The 20,275-nt window shown below is 43.6% G+C and overlaps 1 protein-coding gene across 18 annotated transcripts in view; it reads right to left on the reverse strand.

The window, feature by feature from the left end:
* Nucleotides 1–20,275, reverse strand: part of ENOX1 (ecto-NOX disulfide-thiol exchanger 1) — a 485,482-nt gene that overhangs the window by 439,164 nt on the left and 26,043 nt on the right. Inside the window, exon 1 of one of the 18 annotated variants that reach the window (XM_065581196.1) lies at nt 2,869–2,930. The exons of 15 other annotated variants lie outside the window; for them this stretch is intronic. The gene's annotated coding sequence lies outside the window, so the exon portion shown is untranslated. Of the gene's footprint in view, nt 1–2,812; nt 2,831–2,868; nt 2,931–20,275 lie in introns of those variants that run through there. 2 more of the 18 variants (XM_065581199.1, XM_065581197.1) reach the window with 2 other exon arrangements.

Consider the following 20,275-nt stretch of genomic DNA (forward strand, 5'->3'; position numbering starts at 1 on the left):
GCAGGAGGAGGGAAAATCACCTTTTTAGAAGTAAATTTGCAGCAATTAATAAGATTAATGGGCAATACCATAATGTAATAGTTACAACAGCTGTTAAAATAGAGTATCACATATTAAACCCTCTTATTCACCATGCAAATTTACTAACCAAAACACTGATTGTTAAGAAGTGCCAGCATATTTAAGCTGTGAGTTTTTGCTGCTGTCACACTACTCCATCGCCTAAAAATGCATGAATAAATGGGAGTGTATGCTGTAAAAGGACTGACTGTGTGTGGTATCTCTCATATGATCAATTTCATGCCATCAATAGACCTTGGTTCTTTTCCACTTTCTTCTTCTAGGTCTGTTAGAAGAAGGCATACTCCCAATTCAGGAAGCTATTCTTTAGATATACTATAACTCTAAATTTTTACTTCATGTAAGGGATTGAATGCTCATAATTAAGGCCCCAAACATGCAAACTCTTATGCATATGCTTTATTTTAAGCCTGGGAGCAGTCTGACTTCAGAGGAACTACTTCCATGTTTAAAGATAAGCACATCTGCAAGTAACTGCAAGATTGGGACCTAAGTAGGATTGCTAACCCTCCAGGATTTTCCTGGAGTCTCCAGGAATTAAAGATTAATCTTTAATTAAAGATTATGTAATGTGATGTAACCTCCAGGAATATGTCTTACCAAAATTGGCAACCCTATACCTAAGGCAGCATTTCCAGGATGATCTTGGATGATTAGGTTTGGACCTTGGGAAGTATTTTTTATGTTTATTTTAAGGTCATATATCCTTGAAAAAAGGTTTTAAAATAAAATGATACAGAGCCCGACAACACAAGCACATACACCACTATAACATGATTAAAAGCTAAGGAAATAGAATATAGCAAATGCATAAGAAGAATGAAGGGGGAAAATCATGCAGGAAAAGAAGTTATTTTAATTACTGTTTATTTCTATCCCCTCTTGCTGCATACACATGGCAATGAAAATAGATTGCAAATTGCCTACTAAAGAAAGATGTATCAAAAGATGTTTACCACCCTGTTTAATGACCCATACTCAATGACATGTATAGCAAAGTAATGTTTTCATTAACTCATTTACAAATAGCTTCATAATAATAATAATAATAATCCTTTAATTCCATTTCATCTGAGAGTTTTGAGAAATATAAAGTAGGTGAGGACATATGGGCCAACCAAGATGACAAACTACACATGCATGAAAATTAACTTCTTAAAAGGTCCTCTGCTTAAGTTACTTTTATTTATTTATTTTTCAGGATTCAAAAGTGTTCATTATGGGCTGAATCCAAAGTCTACCGAGGTCAACTGGAGTATTTCTACCTGCACTTTGAATTAGACTCTATACCTCTAAGTGCATGTTCAGATTCATATACATCTCTATGGTTGGACACCTTCGTTGCAACAGTGGCCAGAAATATCTTTTTTCCCCATCTCTATAAGACAGGATTTCACCTGCTTCCCTCAGAGGCAGATCCTGACCACAGTGATCCATTCCTTTGTCACTTCTACAAAGAGGTGCTGCAATGTTCCCTATTTCTAGCTTTCTACATACAGTGGAAACTGCAACTTATAAAACATGCAGCCACATGTCTCCAAAGTGGACCCATCAGTTGAGGGGTAGAGGAGGGAAAATAATCATACTAGTGCTGTGTGCATTAAACCAGCTCCCAATCTGCTACTGGATGAAATTTGAGGGCTATGGTCTGACTATCTAAAAAAACCCTATTCTCTTTACACAACTTTAAGAATCCCATTATCAACAGGGATAATGCAGTCTGAAGAACACAGGCCCACGTTGGCTAGATGTGCACTCCTACTGCAGGTGGTCAGGAGGGATGAGTGCATGTATTCCCTTCTTTAAAAGACAATGCAACCAATCCGTTTGCAGAGGCCTTACCATAATAGAAACAAAACGAAAACCTCATAATTGGCAAGCAACACATCTCTCCCTTAAGAAACACAATCTATGGAATACATTTCCTCCATGGGTGGGGTAGAGGAAACATGGTCCTTCTATGACTACAGCAGAGTCTAATTCTTGTATGTGGAATCTAGAAACTATGGTGACTGGCACAATATAAACACTTATGTTGCAGAGATGCATGAGAAATCAGTGGCCTGTGAGGAATTTATGGTCTGACTCACCGTTCAGTATAAAGTCCCTTGAATTGAAACCAGAAAGAACATGAAGCTAGAGTAATCTACTGATCTCTACAGCTGATCCCACAAAGTAACCAAGCTGTCAGATTCTGGACCAAATTGAAGTTTCCAAGTGGCCTAGAAGTATAGCCCCATGAGCAGCCCATTGCAGCAATCCAATCTGGACATGACAAAATGGATAACTGTGGTAAGGACCACATCCAAAAGAAATGTTCATAGTCATTGCACAGATGAAAATGTGCACTCTTTACCACCAAAGCCATATATAAAATCAGGAGTCCAAAAAATAAACTTTGAATGCCAACCCCCTTAAGAAAGCGTGGACAATTTTTCAAAAGCTGGAGATGGCAGGTGCTGAAGAAAAGATATATCTTCGCCAATCATTGTAGTTGTTTCCAGAATCCAACCATCAGCATCTTCAAATTATCTGGACTGAGTTCTGTCAGTTTACCTAGGTCCAAATCTCTATCTCCCTCAAGCACTGGACAGTTACCATCTGGATCTAATGAAAAGAAGGCAGACTGGCATATCATCAGCATACCAATAGCACCATAGCCCCAAACCATGATTTGCTCCAGCTCCCTTACAGAGACATTAAACAGCAGTGGTGACAGAACAGAACCTACCTAGCAGAACTGCTCAAGATAAAAATATCTTAGTATGGATAATTATTCAACTTCACCTTCTGGGATCCCTCTGAGAGGAAGGAACAGACACTCAAAAATATTCCTTTCCACCCATGTCAGGATCAGCAATCAGTTCAACAAAGAGCACTGTCAAAGGCATTGTGTATGTATAAACAGCTTTTGAGTAAACATGGACAAATGACCTTTATCCATTTCTAGGAGGGGTTCATCAACCAACAAGAGCAATGCTATCTGCGTGTCATACACAGACCTGAGCCAGGTCAACAGGGAATAAAGAAATCTGAGATCTTAGATACTGCCAGTCGACTCTGTGTCACTTTCTCAATACCCTTGTCCAAAGAGGGCATGTTAGAGCAAGGGAACATTTTGATTCTGACATTTGATGCCTCATATGTTTGTTTATTGAGGAACACTAATAAGCAGTAAAAAAAACGAAGAAAAACCCCACCAAAAAAAAAAAAAAGATTTGCAGAAGGGTTTGTAAGTGTCTCTGAAGCTCCTACTAGCCCAGGGGTCGGGAACCTCTGGCACACGGCTCAATAGGGTAAGCACCCTGGCGGGCCGGGCCAGTTTGTTTACCTGTCGCGTCAGGAGGTTCAGCCGATTGCGGCTCCCGCTGGCCGCGGTTCGCCGTCCCAGGCCAATGGGGGCTGTGGGAAGCGGCGCGGGCCGAGGGATGTGCTGGCCGCTGCTTCCCGCTGCCCCCATTGGCCTGGGACGGCAAACTGCAGCCAGTGGGAGCCGTGATCGGCCGAACCTGCAGATGCGGCAGATAAACAAACTGGTCCGGCCCGCTAGGGTGCTTACCCTGGCGAGCCGCGTGCCAGAGGTTGCCGACCCCTTTACTAGCCCAAAGATGGGGTCTGTTGCACTTAGTTTCACTCCTTATTTAAACCATCTCAGACTAACTCTGCAGATCTTAGTTAATAGCAAGACATGGCTCAGGCTACCTGAAATAAACGTGACGTCTGAGAACTTCTTTGATTGCAAGAAACAGAGAAAAAACTTGAATGCTGTGTAACTGTAATACCCAATGACCGAAGCTGGCAGGGGGCAATCCAGAGCTGTGGTCAAGAGGACAGAGGCCCTGGCCAGGAATGCTGGATAAACCTTTTTTCAAGATCCTGGTGGATATAATTCTGAAGAGCAGCTAATTTGGGCTCTGACACAGAGTATATTCGGCCAAACAGAATCTTGCTCCAGATTGTAAGTCAACCAGATGGTCATATTGCTGGTGAGGGGGCAGTGTGTCTGTGCTTTGTTCTCTGAAGACATGTGAACATTCCTGGTACTTCGCGGGAAGAGTGATGGCTGACCCTCGCAGCAGAGAAGCCTGCTCTGTTGCCTGAGCATCTTTCTCTGTTTCTGGAGCCCAGGCAAGGGTTCAAGTTTGGAAGTCAGGAGGCAGTTGTCCCAGCAGAAATCAGAGTTAAATGTCATGATGGGCTGTCACCAGGAGATATGTGGGTCGTTTTGCCAGTCAGGGAATTTCAAGTATCAAAGGGAAATGTGGGGAACCAGATCAGCCTGAACTTGAGGAGCTTATGGTGCTCCTCAGCCGTCACGATGGGACTACAGGCAAGCAGCGATCAATCAACTGTCTTGACTAGATCAGGGTGGCCTTAGGTATGGGCAGGCCAAGTACCTGAGCCACAGTAGCTATCCACAAAACTATCACCTGCCCCAACGTCCATAGGCTTCTTGTAGGGGAAGTACCTGTCCGGAAACCCAAAGGCAGAGTTACAGCTGGAGTTGTAGATGCAGGGACAATTTGAAGGTGCTGGGCCAGGAGCACGGCATGGGTTGATGGAAGGGCCTTCATGGGGTTTTCCCAGTATTCCCCAGGCTCAACCCCCGTATTGAGGCTGGGCACGATGATTTTTTTGGAGCTGGCTGTTCGGGCACTTGATAAGACAAAAGGACACCATATATGACTGGCGCCACCACAGTAAAAGCACAAATTTTCTCACCATCGGCATTCCTGTCCACATGGGTCCAGCAGGATCCATGCTGAATCCACTTGCATGGGCTCAGGTGAGGGGAAGTTCACAGGGTTTTCAGACAGTGTCTGGATGCAGGATAGAATCCCTCTTTTGTTAGGTCATCGCTCCTTAAGTCATGTGTTGATTCGGATGCAACGCTCAAGAAATGCATCTAAGCTCATCTTTTATTTTCTCACTGAGACCAAGACCAAATTGGCGCAGCTGGGCTGGCCTATTCCTAGCAATAGCTGCCACAAGGCATTGGAAATGGGCTGGATACAATGCAGATGACCACAAGGCCTGACAGAGTCTTTGTAAGGCCACCTCCACAGTGCAACCCCGGTGAGGATCATCAAAAATTGTCGCAAAGGTCCTCAGAAATGTGTGCCAGCTGGCCAGTACAGGATGATCCCGCTCTAGCAGAGGGAACACCCAGTCCAGAGCCTCTCCTGTTCAAAAGGCTAATGACCAGTCCCACTTTTGCTTGGTCTATCTTTTAAGCTGGGAGCAGTAGCAGGAAATAGAGCCGGCACTGGTTCATGAAACCTCAGAACTTGCTACAGGTCCCATCATAGTGTTCTGATAAAGGTACAGTAGGTTTGGGTTCAGAAGGTGACGTGAGATGCTGGGCCAGAAAAGGCATCGCCACTTGCAGTTTTTTGATCTGTTCCCAAAGGATGCAATTTTTTGCCTAAAACTGATCCAGCATAGCCTGCAAGGCTTAGTTTTCTGTATGAACATGAGCTAGCTGCTCCTGGGGGCTCAGCACCCCCTGAGACGCTGCTGATGCCAGGCCTGGGGGTTTTGTAGCCTTTTGGGGTAGGATAAACCTAGGAGGCCTGAAGCAGGTCTGAGCAAACTGTCATGGCCAGTGGCTGAAGGAGGGTAGGTACATCCAGTGCTGTGGTCAAGTGGTACGTGGTGGGGCTGGTAGCTGGGAGGCCAGTCGATATTAAAGGCAGTCCATTGTCAGAGATCTCGCAGGGGTCAGTAGCTGGAAGATCCAATCCAAAGCGGCTGTGTTGGTGGGATAGAGAGGCAGAGTCAGGCAAAACAGCAGGGCAGCAAGGCAAGGCAGTTTAGGCAGCAACCAGTGGGCAATGGCCTGTTTCTCAGACAGTTTCCTCTTCTTGTTGGGGTCTTTATATAGTCCAGGTATCCAACAGGAATGCTGTTTGCCCAGTCAATCAGGGGCTTGGGGTATGGCTGCTGTGGAGCTGTGATTCAGCATTACCGCCAGGGTGCGGAGACTAGGGATGCCATCTACAAACCTGGCAGGATGGGCTCAATACCGGGTCCGAACAATAACAGCCTGTGGGTGGACACTAGCTTAACTGAAAATTTCATGAATTATCTATTTGTCTCTGATGTGCCATACATTTTTATGGCATCATATACATAAGTACGAAGGCCTAGAAAATAATCTCATTTAAAAAAATCAGATTAGCATAATAGGAACGGGGAAAAGTGTTGCAGAGGCACTCAGGAGCAATGCAAAAGAGCACCTAAGCCCCTCCAGACCACACAGGAGCATCACTGATTGGCTCGGAAGAGTGCCCTCAGCCAGAAGGTATGTTATAACAACAGATACTGTTGTTACTGGGCTCAGGGGGTGAGGTGAGATTTGTATGTCCTTAGAGGCATGGAAGACCAGTTTAAAAAAAAAAAAAAAAAAAAAGCAAAATATTAAAAGTTTTCTAAGATCCATACTATTTGGTTCAAGATGCAGGTATGTTAACTTCAATAACTGAAACATGCAACTCATTTACCATTATTAAGTTAAAATAGACTCATAGACATTAAGACCAGAACTAGCAGTGCAAGTATGCCGGTACGCTGTGGTACGCCATACCAGCAAGTTGTTTATAGCCGGTAGGGCGTACCGGAAAGACAGCAGCAGCCCCGCCGGAGGAGAGGGCTGGGGAGCGGGGCTGGGAGTTCTGCTCCTTTCCCCGCTGGTGAAAAGTGCAGAATGCCTGCAGCTCCTCCGGCAGCTGTACCGCCCCCAGCCCTGTTCTGCTGCTGCAGTAGTACACAGATGGAGATGCAGTTCCGTGGAAGGGCATGGTGCGGGGGTGGGGGCTCTGTTCCTTTCCCCGCTGCAGTTCCCAGCCGGGAAGGCTCTCCCGGGAACTGCAGCGGAGAAAGGAGCAGAATGCCGACAGCTCTTCTGGCACGGCTGTACCGCTCCCAGCCCCACCCCCCGGAGGGGCTGCTGTACAGATGGAGGAGATGCAGCTGCATCAAAGGGCAGGAGGTGGGGGGCAGTGCTCAGGGCAGTACAACCACGCTAGAGGAACTCACCCAGGAGCCAGCATCCCACGCTGGCAGCGTCTCCTCTCTCCTGTCTGGGCCAGGGTCTGTACAACGTAGAGTGAAATTTGTTGTGGAGTTACCTAGTGGAAATGTAGATGCTTTAGCTTTCTGGAGGCTGAGTTCGAATCATGCTGCTGGGATTGTGAATTTAGCCGGCTGAAAGGAGCTGGCTTGGCAACCCTGCCCTTGCTTGAGTGGTTTTGTTCTTTCCTCTCCAACTGTAAAAGCCTGTTCCCATTGAACTCAATAGCAAAACTCCTTTTGATCTCAACGGGAACAGGATTTGGCCTCAAGAGATCAAAGCATGTGATTTTGATCAATTGCTTATCTGTCCAGAGACAGTTCTCATGCATGTTCTGCCAGGCTGATTTTGATTGCCCCTCCTGAATGTCATGCTGAGGAAAATAATAAAACAATTTGGGCTGTAGTTCTATCAAGGTGCACATGGCACACAGTTCTATGCCTCTTTTCCATCAAACCCAGATGGCTCAGCAGCTTTGCTTTCCTAGTGCCTGGCAGAGAGCAATACTTAGATAAAGGCAAGCTAGTAGAAGCTTAGTTTGGACATAATGGCAGGGCCACCTGGGGGGGGGCAAGTGGGGCAATTTGCCCCAGGCCCTGGACCCCGCAGGGGCCCCATGAGCCTTGGCCCGGCGGCGGTCCAGGTCTTCGGCGGCATTTCGGCGGCGGGGGGGTCCTTCAGTGCTGCCTAAGAGGCGGAGCGACTGAAGGGCCCCCCACCACCGAAATTCCCCACGAGCCGTGGCCCGGCGGTGGTCCGGGTCTTCAGTGGCATTTTGGTGTCGGGGGGCCCTTCAGTCGCTCCAGGTCTTCGGCGGCATTTTGGTGTCGGGTCCTTCAGTGCTGCCAAAGACGCAGAGTGACTGAAGGCTCCGAAATGCTGCTGAAGACCCAGACCGCCGCTGGGTGAGTACAAGCGCCGCAGCTCCCCCGCTTTGCCCCAGGCCCCCTGAATCCTCTGGGCGGCCCTGCATAATGGAGGCATTGATAGTGTGATTGTCCTTCGTATCCTTCTTTCATTTAAGAAGTTTTCTATTTGGAGTGCTGCTGGATCCTCAATGACATCTGGAAGTACAGGTGGCACCAGGGGCCCAAAGTATCATTTTACAACTGCCTCTGTTTAGACATTTATTCTTAGAGCTAGATCTTACCTCTATGATTCCTGAGAAATGTCTCTCAACCAGTGAGCTTGCCATGGCAGTTCATGTCAACAGAAAAAAAATGCTTGAGCTTACAGATCCAAGATTCAAACCACTGAGCAGTGGTGACTGTGCATTTAATGTGAACAACCCTCAACTCCAGAATTAGCTCCCCCAGCTGTTCGAACAGAGAAAATAACTCAAGTAGGAGACTATGATCAACAGTCATGACACTCTCTGCTTGATACAAAATACAGCCGGACCTTATTTTGAGCCAGATTCTGCCATCCTTTCTCTTGTTGAATAATACTATACTCCAAGAGTAGTGAGAAGTACCTCATTAGAGCTATTCATGGAGTAAAGTACTACTCAGCAAATGTGAAAGTGGCACAATCTGATTTTTTTGGTTCTATGCTGAGAAATGAATACATGAATCTGTTGCTCTACCTGGTCAAATGAAACCTGTTTACCTGAATGTTCTTTATGTTCCTGAAATGTTTTGGATAAGAGATACAATTAAAATTCTTTGGAAGGGAAAAGATTTCATTCTTTTTCATAGAGGCTAAAGGAACAAATAAAAGTTTAAATTCATGAAACTATATGTGTCTCATCATGGAAAGGAGACGTTTTGATTCCTTGCTTAATTGGATTTTGCTGAGCATCTGAAATCAGTTGAGACTTTGGTCAACTGAACATCCAAAGTCACTTCCAAAAGCATTCATAGCCCTGAGCGGATACAAATTTCTATCCGCAGATGCGGATATCCGCGGATAGAAATCGATATCCACTTCACCATAGCAGGGCTCTCCAGAACTGCTGCAGGGAGAGCAGCAGAACACAGGGCCGCTGGGCAGCCCCATAACAGCTGCGTCTCCTCCGTCTGTGTACTACAGCAGCAGCAGGAGGCCAGGGCTCGGGAGGCGAGGCTGGGAAAGGAGCAGAAATCTGAGCCCTGCCCTTCCATGCACAGAGCTGCATCTTCGTCCTTCCTTCTGCTCCTTTCCCCGCTGCGGTTCCTGGGACAGCCCTGTCCCGAAGTCTCTGGCGCAGCAGGAGGAGGACAGAGTTCCGTCCCCCTGAGGTAACATGGGATGGATCATGGGGAGGGGACAGGGAGAGCGTGGCGGCCCCGGGCTGGGGGTGGGGCAGTGAGGAGTCACATGGAGGGTCATGTGGGGAGGTCTCGTGCCTCCCCTCCTTAGCTGGTCCTCCCCCGTACTGGTAAGAAATGGATTTTACTTGCACCACTAGCCAGAACTGATCATCTAGTCTGATTTCCTGCACATTGCAGGCCACAGAACCTCACCCACCGACTCCTGTAATAGACCCCTAACCTCTGGCTGAGTTACTGAAGTCCTCAAATCACGATTTAAAGACTTCATGTTACAGAGAATCCACCATTTAGACTAGTTTAAACCTGCAAGCGACATGTCCCAGGCTGCAGAGGAAGGTGAAAAGCCCCCAGGGTCTCTGCCAATCTGACTGCGGGGAAAATTCTTTCCCGACCTCAAATATGGCGAGCAGTTGAACCTGGAGCATGTGGGCAAGACCCACCAGCCAGACACCTGGAAAAGAATTCTCTGTAATAACTCAAAGCCCTCCCATCTAGTGTTCCATCACCAGCCATTGGAGATATTTGCTTCTAGCAATCGCAGATCAGCTACATGCCACTGTAGGCAGTCTCATAATATCATCCCCTCCATAAATTTATCAAGATAAGTGTTGAAGCCAGTTAGGTCTTTTGCTCCCACTGCTACCCTTAGAAGGCTGTCCAAGACCTTCACTCCTTTTATGGTTAGTAACCTTCACCTAATTTCAAGCCTAAATTTGTTGATGGCCAGTTTATAGCCATTTGTTCTTGCATCCACATTGGTGCTTACTTAAATAACTTCTCTCCATCCCTGGTACTTATCCCTCTGATGTATTTATAGAGAGCAATCATCTCTCTCCTCATCCTTCTTTTGGTTAGGCTAAACAAGCCAAGCTCTTTGAGTCTCCTTTCATAAGGTAAGTTTTCCATTCCTCAGATCATCCTACTAGCCCTTCTCGGCACCTGTTCCAGTTTGAATTCATCTTTCTTAAACATGGGAAACCAGAATCATACACAGTATTCCAGATGGGTTCTCACCAGTACATTGTATAATGGTACTGACACTTCCCTAGCTCCTCTGGAAATACCTTGCCTGATGCCTCCTAGGACTGCATTAGCCTTTTTCACGGCTGCATCACATTGGTGGCTCATAGTCATCCTGTGATCAATCAATACACCCAGGTCTTTCTCTCCTCTGTCACTTCCAACTTATAGCAAAAATCTTGTTGTAGTCACTAAGTGCATGACCTTGCACTTTACACTATTAAATTTCATCCCATTTCTATTCCTCCAGTTTTCAAGGGTGTCCAAATCTTCTTGTAGGATATTCTGATCCTCCTCAGTATTGGCAATACTTCCCAACTTTGTGACATCTGCAAATTTTATTAGCACAGTCCCATTTTTTGTGCCAAGGTCATTAATGAAAATGTTAAATAAGATTGGTCCCAAGACCAATCCCTGAGGAACTCCACTAGTAACCTCCTTCCAACCGGACAGTTCCTCTTTCAGTATGACCCGTTGTAGTCTTCCTTTTAACCAGTTCCTTTTCCACCTTTCAATTCTCATATTAATCTCCTTCCTTTCCAATTTAATTAATAATTTCCCATGTGGAACTGTATCAAATGCCTTACTGAAATCCAAGTAGATAAAATTGACTGAATGTCCTTTGTCTAAAAAGCCAGTTATCTTCTCAGAGATCAGGTTGGTCTGGCACAATCTACCTTTTATAAAACCATGTTGTATTTTACCTCAATTACATTTACCTGTATTTCCTTAACTACTTCATCTTTCAAATTTGTTCCAAGACATTACATACAATTGAGGTCAAACTAACAGGCCTGTAATGTCCCCGATCACTTTTCCCCCCTTTCTTAAAAATAGGTACTAGATCAGCAATCCTCCAGTCATAGGGTATGACCCCCAAGTTTACAGATACATTAAAAATCCCTGCTATTGGTCTTGCAATTTCATGTGCCAGTTCCTTTAATATTCTTGGAGGAGCTTATCCAGGCCTCCTGATTTGGTCCCAGTAAGCTGTTTGAGTTGGACTTCCATCTCAGATGTGGTAATTTCTACTTCCATAGCCTTATTTCCATTAGCCACCCTGCCACTACCCCTAATATCCTCATTACCCTTATTAAAAACTGACGCATAGTATTCACGTAGGTCAGGGGTCGGCAATCTCTGGCACACGGCTCACCAGGGTAAGCACCCTGGCGGGCCAGGCCAGTTTGTTTACCTGCCGAGTCTGCTGGTTTGGTGAATCGCGACTCCCACTGGCCGCGGTTCGCCGCTCCAGGCCAATGGGGGCGGCGGGAAGCAGCGGCTAGCACATCCCTCGGCCCGCACCGCTTCCCGCAGCCCCCACTGGCCTGGAGCCACGATCGGCTGAACCTGCGGACGCGGCAGGTAAACAAACTGGCCAAGCCTGCCAGAGTGCTTACGCTAGTGAGCCGCGTGCCAGAGGTTGCCGACCCCTGATGTAGGTGTTGGCCATGCCTAGATTATCTTTGATCTCCACCCCATCTTCAATGCATAGCAGTCGCAAGTTTCCTTGTTTTCTTTTTATTTATATGGCTATAGAACCGTTTACTATTGGTTATAATTTCTTTTGAAAGGTCCAACTCTGCTTGACTTTTTGACAGTTCTCATGTTTTCCCTACAATTTCTGACCTCCAAGTGGTAACTTTCCTCAATGATTCATCCCATCTTCCATTCCGTATAGGCCTTCTGCTTTCTCTTAATTACCTTCTTTGAGAGGCTTGCTCATTCAGTTTGGTCTGCAAACTGCCTTCCCTATGATTTTTTTCCCCTTGCTTGGATACAGGCTTCAGATAGCTTTGGCAACTTTGACTTAAAGTAATTCCAAGCCTCCTCCACATCCAGATACTTAAGTTCTTCAGTCCAGTCCATTTCCCTAAGCGATTAGCTTAATTTTTTTAAGTTTGCTCTTTTGAAACCTAGTTGTAGATGTATTTTTGATTATTATTCCATTTACTTTCTACTGAATTAGCTCATGATCAGTTAAACCAAGGTTGTCCCCTACAACCAGTTTTTCCATGAGGTCCTCACTACTCACCAATACTAAATCTAAAATGGCATCATCTCTTGTTGATTCAGTGACTATTTGGCGAAAAAATCTGTCAGCTATCACATCAAGGACAATCTGGGGCCTACTGTTATTAGTAGCATTTGTCCTCCAATCTATATCTCCTGTAATCACACAATTCTCAGCAGTAGTTATTTTATTAAAAATATTAAAGATGTCTCTATCCATATCCAGATCAGATCATGGGGGTCCATAGCACTCCAAGCACTATTATACAGTATTCTGCTTTCACCCATTATGGAACAATCAACTCTTGCCAAGAATATGATACAGAGACCTAAACAAGATACATTTAGCACTGACCTTGAATCCAGCCTAAAGCTTGTAACCACTCTCCTTGGTGCTTAACTGCCTATGGAATGTGAGGAGTCAAAGTTTGCAATATAAATCATAGCTAAATAGCATTTTAGTATTTATGAATTATCAACAATATTACAAGCTAGCCAGGGAGAAGGCAGTGTTCTCCTAAGGAATTCAGAGAAAGAAACATGAGAAAGCTCACTCACAAATTAGTTTTATGTTGAAGTTAGGTTTAATATTTAAACTTTTTGGGGCTAAAGTTTTAAAGAAGTCTTCCAAATTAGAGCCTCAAAGGAACACAAGAATTGTGATACTCAATTAGACCAGTGGTCCATCTAGTCCAATGTTTTGTCTCCAGCAGTGGCAGGAGGCAGTCATAGGATAGTCTGTCTCTAAAGTTTCCTCCAAAACCTCAATAATTAGGCCCTCAAACAAAAGGGTTACTACATTGTTAATCTTTACTATAACAACCCTAGATATTTTTCTTGTCCATATTAATGTCTCCAAACTTTCTGAAGCTTGCTAGGCTCTTGGCCTAGAACCCTGTGACAAGGAGCTCCACTGGTTAATTGTTTGAAAAAAAAATCCTTTTGTCAGTTTTGAATTTGCTACCTTCCAATTTCATTGAATGGTATCTCTCGTTCTTGTGTTACGAGACAAGGTGACTAGAAAGAAGTTCCTGATCTGCCTTCTCTATTCATTACTTTGTATACTTTTATCATGTCCATTCTTATTTATCTCTTTTCTAAGGTAAACATTTCCAGTCTTCTCATGCCCTTACTCATTCTCTTTACTCATCTCCAAACCTCTCCAACTGTGCAGTATGTCCATAATCAATGTGAAGGGGGAAATTGTTTAAAGAAAAAAATGCAGGTGTTAAGTAAAGGCATTTAGATATTTAACTATCTGATGGCACCTACAAACAGATAAGAGATTGACAGTTGTCTATTTCTTTTGGAGGCTGGGATGGAGCAGGCAAACAGCTGGCAAACAGTTCTAAGCTAATAAGGAAAGTTTGGGACAGAAAGGAGGAAGTTTTGAGGGAGGCTGCATGGAAGGTGGTTTTTATGCCCTCCATGGTTTTGAAGAGCTGTGCTGTCTCCTGTTCTCTCCACCAACATCAAAGAAATGAACAGTATATAGCAGACATTACTGTATAAGTCATGCAGTCTGTTGGCCATATTAGACTTGGACACCTAAAACAGCCTTTTTAGTGAGACGTGGGCTTATGGTGGCCTCTTACATATACATACACAGGCTCTCACCAAATGCATTGGCTGTCTTTACTAGTGTTTGTGATTCCAAGAAGTGACAGTCCAGATTTTTATCCCCTGTTGGCTCTAATGCATAGTGGAGCTACACAAACAGCTGATTAATGGATTCTACACTATGGAAGCCCTAGTTACTGGCAAATGCACACTTGCTAAGGGATTTCAGATCTCACAGACAGAGCAGGAACTAACAAGCTCTACAGGGCATTAATTTCAGATTCATATTTAGTACTAGGGATGTAAATACCGTTTAAAAAGTTAACTGTTTAAATTATTAAAAAATATTTCATTTAAATGGTTAACCGATTAAGCGGCTGGGGCTCAGGCTGCGGCATGGGGCCACTGGGGTCGTTGGGCCAGCCGGCATGGGGGCGCTGGGGCCAGCAGACCAACCAGCCCAAGGATTAACGGTTAAGGCGGTTAACTGGTAAGACTAATGCTTACCGGTTAACCGGTTAACATTTTACATCCCTATTTAGTACCTGACAAGTACAAATAGCTCATTTGGTGTTTGGTGAAAAAGTAAAAGAATAGATTCACCCTTTATTATAAATAAAGTATGTATTCTAATTCCTGGTGATTCCAGTGTTTGGAATAGTTGAAAGCACAAATCAAAAATCAATACTATCAATCAACATCCATTAAAAAAATCCTTAAGATAAACATCTTACATTTGCTTAAGGAAATGGATTTGAATCAGATATTGTATTTTTGCACCAGTTTCCAAATCTACTTTTACTTCTTTCCAAATGAGCTTCTGAAATAAACAAATGACAAATCACTTATTGGCATAGTCATATCAAGCAGGAGTATAACAACATGTGTTCTAAAAGCAAAAGCATCTCTTAACCAATAAGGGACTCCTCATTCTTTGGACTCTGATTTTTTCCACAGGTGTATAGAGATGAATATCTATTGAATGGATTACAGCAGAGTAAAGTAGCCACAGAAATACCCTGAAGGGTTAAATAGTAATAGTAATACAGTAAGTATGTTAACAGAGTAGCCGAAGGAGAACCCACCTACTTCCCAGGAGGAAAACCAGATTCTCTCCTCACCTGATAATCAGTGTGTTTTAATCTAATTTAAAAAATAACCAGAGAGATTATTTCCTTAACCTATAAAAGAAACAGTAGGTCAAATTCTGCCTTTAGTTTCACCCAGGCAATTCCAATGGGATTATACAGATATAACTATGTGAAAAATGTAGCCTTGTAGATACTAAATACTTGATTCTTTATATTTCTTATTTAAAATTGATTTAAGATTTTCCTGAAAATCTATCTTGGGGCATGATAATGCATATTTTTGTAGGGGATGCAGGTGGGATTTGTACCCATATGTAAACAATCAGGAATTTCAAACAAAGTCAGAGTGATTGTTTTCACTGCAATACATATCATAGCTGAAAACAAACAAACCATATTTTTTGGATCTCATCTGAAAAACTTATCTTGGAAGAAGAATACCATCATTCTGCTCTTTTACAGTGATCTCCTTAATACATTTTGATGTTGACAGCCCATGATTCTTTACCAAAAAACACTGATGAACCCAAAATGAAAATATTTGGACTCAAGTCTCTGAGTAGTGTTGAGGGGCTCTTAAAACCCTCCTCAGCCAAAGGAGAGTCACCATGAACTGTTGTCTTAAAAGAAATGCTGGTTTAGGGGGAGCTGGAGGGAGCAGCAATTTAAAAAAATTTAAAATAAAAAACTTTCTTCATCCTCCCTCTCTTCTCAAAATACAGTAAAAGCTGTGTTATCCGGCACTTTACCAACCAGAAAGCTCTAGAAACTGGCTTTTCTGATATCTCCCAAAAGTCCAGTTGGCGTGGGGCTGGCAGGCTCCCTACCTGGCTCTGCGTGGCTCTCCGGAAGTGGCAATATGTCCCTGCTGCTCCTAGATGGAGGAACAGCCATGGGGGCTCTGTGCACTGTCCCCACCCTGCCTCGAGCACTGGCTCCACAGCTCCCATTGGTCAATGAGAGCTGCGGGGGTGGCGCCTGCAGGGGGAGGCAGCATGCAGAGCTGCCTGGCAGCGCCTCCACCTAGGAGCAGCAGGGACATGTTGCCGTTTCCGGGAAGCTGCCCCAGGTGAGTGCCGCCCGGATCCAGCACCCCAAAACCCCTGCTGTGCCCCTACCCCGAGCCCCCTCCTGCACCCAAACTCCCTCCCTCCATTGGTAAGTATAACTCTTAGTTAACCGGAATTTTTGACTAACCGGCACCCCCAGCCCCCCCAACATACCGGATAACAAACCTTTTAATGTATACTAAAAAAGCAGCACTATTTCAGACAATAGTTTTCTACTGTGCACACTTTTTGATGCCCCCTGCACACAGGTCTGTGGAAAATGAACACGCAGAGACATATCTGAAGACATCTTCTCCAAAAAGTTAAGCCACAATTATCGGTGACCTTTCTAGAGGTAAAGATCAAAATGTATATCCCCTAGGATAATTGTCCCATTCATATTATTCATATTATTTATGGAAGTAGAACAACATGCACAGGTAATAAAAATGAAGTTGCACCATTAGTCTTTTTTCTGCCACAGTAACAATCTCCCAGACTAATGTGTTGATCTGGTTAACATACTGATCCTGATCATGTTGTACTTGAAACGCAAGTTGAAACACAAAGAACCAAGCCCATCATTTTCAAACTCAGCGGGGGGGCCTACAAATTTATCTAACTTGTGATCTCAACTGTAAAAAGTATGTAAAAGTTTACAAGAGGTTACAATAACCTATAATAACAAAATGCTGATGGGAAAAGGTATGAAAGGGAGACAGAATAATTGAATTAATCTAAACAAAAAGGCCAAGTTGAATAGATTCAAAAACTGTGCTGAAATTATACTGGTTAAAAAACAGGAGATAAGGACCTGGAAGTTAATGAGCAAAATTGCCATGTCAGATATTAAGCCTAATTGGTGGCCAAAATAATAAGGGGATGGGCTATTCCACCTATCACTCCCTTTTGGGGTCCTTAAAAGAAAGGGATTGTATGGGGAAAGTATGAAAGAACAAAAAGAACAATCAAGAAGAACAGACAAAGATGACTGAAGCGAGCTTTACCATCACGGTTGCCACCCCCACCATTTCCTGGGACCCTGGGCCTCCATCATCCTGATCTGGACTGGGCCAGAGAGAGAGGGACCCAGGTGACATCACCACCCTTACTGGCTCCAGCTTAATCCCAAACACTACATGGGATGACACTTATTACCATCTTTAATACTATCTAAGAGACTGTCAAACAAGGAGGGGGGGTTCCTTCTAAGACTGGACTTTAACAGCAACTGCAGCAATGACATCTCCAGCCCATCTCAACTAAATTCTTCTCTTCTCCCCCAAAGGGACCATTATTACCACACAAGAGACTGTTAAACAGGGAGAAATGGGGCGGGGGGTTCCTTCTAAAAACTCTCTACAACTAAAGGGAAAGGGAACAAAGGATATAGTTAAAATGAAAGCCTTACTTAATACTTCACATTTCAAAATACCTAAACTGTTTTTTTCTTCTGTTCTGTATCTTTTAAAAAAAAATTAAGGATTTTCAGTGGTGTGTTTGCCATGGTACTAAGCAGACTGAGGTCTCTATATACCAAACCCTGGGCCTTCTTTAACACTGTTTTATGTTGGACAGTGCCTGGGTTATGTTAACACCTTTGGCACATTTATTTCATTGAAATTAATACAACAGGAACCACGTTCTTCCACATTCCAATTTTGTATCTATCTTTATTTTAGCCCCATGGCACAAGCCAAAATTAAAAAAAAAAAAACCCTGAAACATCAAACAAGATTACACTAACTACAGATAATAAATAATAAAGCAAAGGAAGCTTTATGATTCCCATAAAAACTTATTCTAGATCCTGAGATCTTACTCTGAATCATTTAGAGAAACAAGGTGGGTGAGGTAATATGTTTTATTGGGCAAACTTCTATTGAGAGAGAGACAAGCTTTCAAGGTACACAGAGCTCTTCTTCCGGTCTAGGAAAGGTACTCAAAGTGTCACAGCTAAATATAAGGTTGAACAGATAGTTTAGTACAGGGATCAGCACCTTTGGCACACGGCCCATCAGGGAAATCTGCTGGCGGGCCGAGATGGTTTGTTTACCTGCACGGTCCGCAGGTTCGGCCAATCGCAGCTCCCAATGGCCACGGTTAACTGTTCCAGGCCAATGGGGGCTGCAAGAAGCTGTGTGGGCCAAGGGACATGCTGGCAGCTGCTTCCCGCAGCCCCCATTGGCCTGGAACGGCGAACCACAGACAGTGGGAGCTGCAATCAGCTGAACCTGCAAACGCTGCAGGTAAACAAACCATACCGGCCCACCCACGGATTTCCCTGATGGGCCGCGTGCCAAAGGTTGCCGATCCCTGGTTTAATATAAGTAGTTTCTCATTTAGAGAAAGGCACAGAAGAAATGACTGTCTGAGATGAGACTAAACAAGACCTATCCAGAAGATCATAAGTGTGTTCTGATTGAAGTTCTCGAATCTCTTATTTGGGAATATTGCGCTCAATGCCTGGGTTGGCTGAGCTCCACTCGACACAGAAACTAGAGAAGGGGACCCCTGAGACCCACCTTTATACTGCCCCTAATTGGGGGACTGCACAGGGACCAATTCAAACCTGGGTAATTTAGAGCAGCCTCAACACTACTCTAACTTTCACAAGCTGGTAACAGCTCCCAAGGAGCCACTATATGAGCCAGAAACTGCACTAGTGCAGCAGTGTTCTGACCACATTATATGTATGTCTGTCTATTATTTTGTGCTTTAACATTATGAAGAGTTAAAATCTTGTGTATCAACAGTACCAATTCAAGACTCAAAACTTTTCTTGTAATTGCTGTATAGATGTATTCCGAATAGAACAGCAGGGTTCATGGCATACACTGGACAAGAGATGTGCATGAACAGATACTGCTGCAGTCACCCGAGAGTCACTGCTCTGCTGGGAGAATTACAGACCCAACATAAAATTACTTGCTTTCCTATGAGGTGGGGGAAACATGTATGCACACCCCACTTCCCAGGCCCCCATCCCTCTTCTCTCAGACTATTGCCTGACAGTGTGTTTATGGATGTGGCATATGGCTGAGTGATATGAGTCTTTCAAAAAATTTTCAGTATTGGAGAGTAAGTTACGTATTTTTTATATACTGTGAGAGATGAAGCAATGAGCTTTTAGATATCAAAAGATAAATAATAAGTTGGAGCAAGGTATTATGACAAATATAAGTTTTAGAAGGTTGAATGGTTGTTCTTCTAGCAGAACACTTCAGAATTTGACTGTTCCTCCCACCCCAGAATATGTAAAATGCTAACACTCAGTACACCTCCCATACAAATGGAAAACAGGCTGTTTTTTTTTAAAATGTGAAACCTTTATGAATATATTCCATTTCTTGTCTCTTTCTCATACTACTATTCATGACTGTTTTCTCCCCCAATGTTCCACTTGAGCTGGAATACATTAATATTTGTTGACTTTGTGACATGCTGCAAAGACCATCTGTCCAAACAATCATTGGTGGAGGACTGAGGCAACAGAGGGTGGAATTTGTCTGATGAAAAGTGCAATGGGGGTTTTAAGCCATATTGGTTACATGACTGATGAGCAAATGAAATGTAGTAAGAAGTAGTATTGCTTTGGTCCATTTTTAATTTCTGTATGTTTATTTATGTTCTTGTGTTTTTAAAATATATGTCCAGGACACTCCAAAATTTGTATGGGTGCTCTTTTGAGTGGTGGGGGACCACAATTCATACAGGACTGAGATCTAAATATTTTTTTGTATAAAATTGAATACGATATTTAAAAAAAAACCTCTCCTTGTTGTGAAAAAAATGTACATTATTTTAATCATAGGATTCCAAAGATTTATAGATCATATAGAAATGCAAAATATTATTGGCCCAACTTCTCAAATGTGTGTGCACATGGCTTTGTGCACACCTGATTTTTGTGTGCAAATTCCCAATGCATACATCTGCAATTTGTGTGCATACACTTATTCCTTCACACACAATCATGTGCTGGAATGCATATGCTTGAAAACCCATTATTACTAAAACAGTGATATGCAATAGTTGTAATAGTTTTTTTGGAAAGAGCTTTTATAAAAATGTTAATTTGTTAGTGATGGGGGCTATTTGACTCTGCTGGTCAAAGCTTTTCCACAAGCCCAAGAA

Source organism: Chrysemys picta, chromosome 1 (assembly GCF_011386835.1).
Source record: "Chrysemys picta bellii isolate R12L10 chromosome 1, ASM1138683v2, whole genome shotgun sequence".
Lineage (NCBI taxonomy): Eukaryota > Metazoa > Chordata > Testudines > Emydidae > Chrysemys > Chrysemys picta.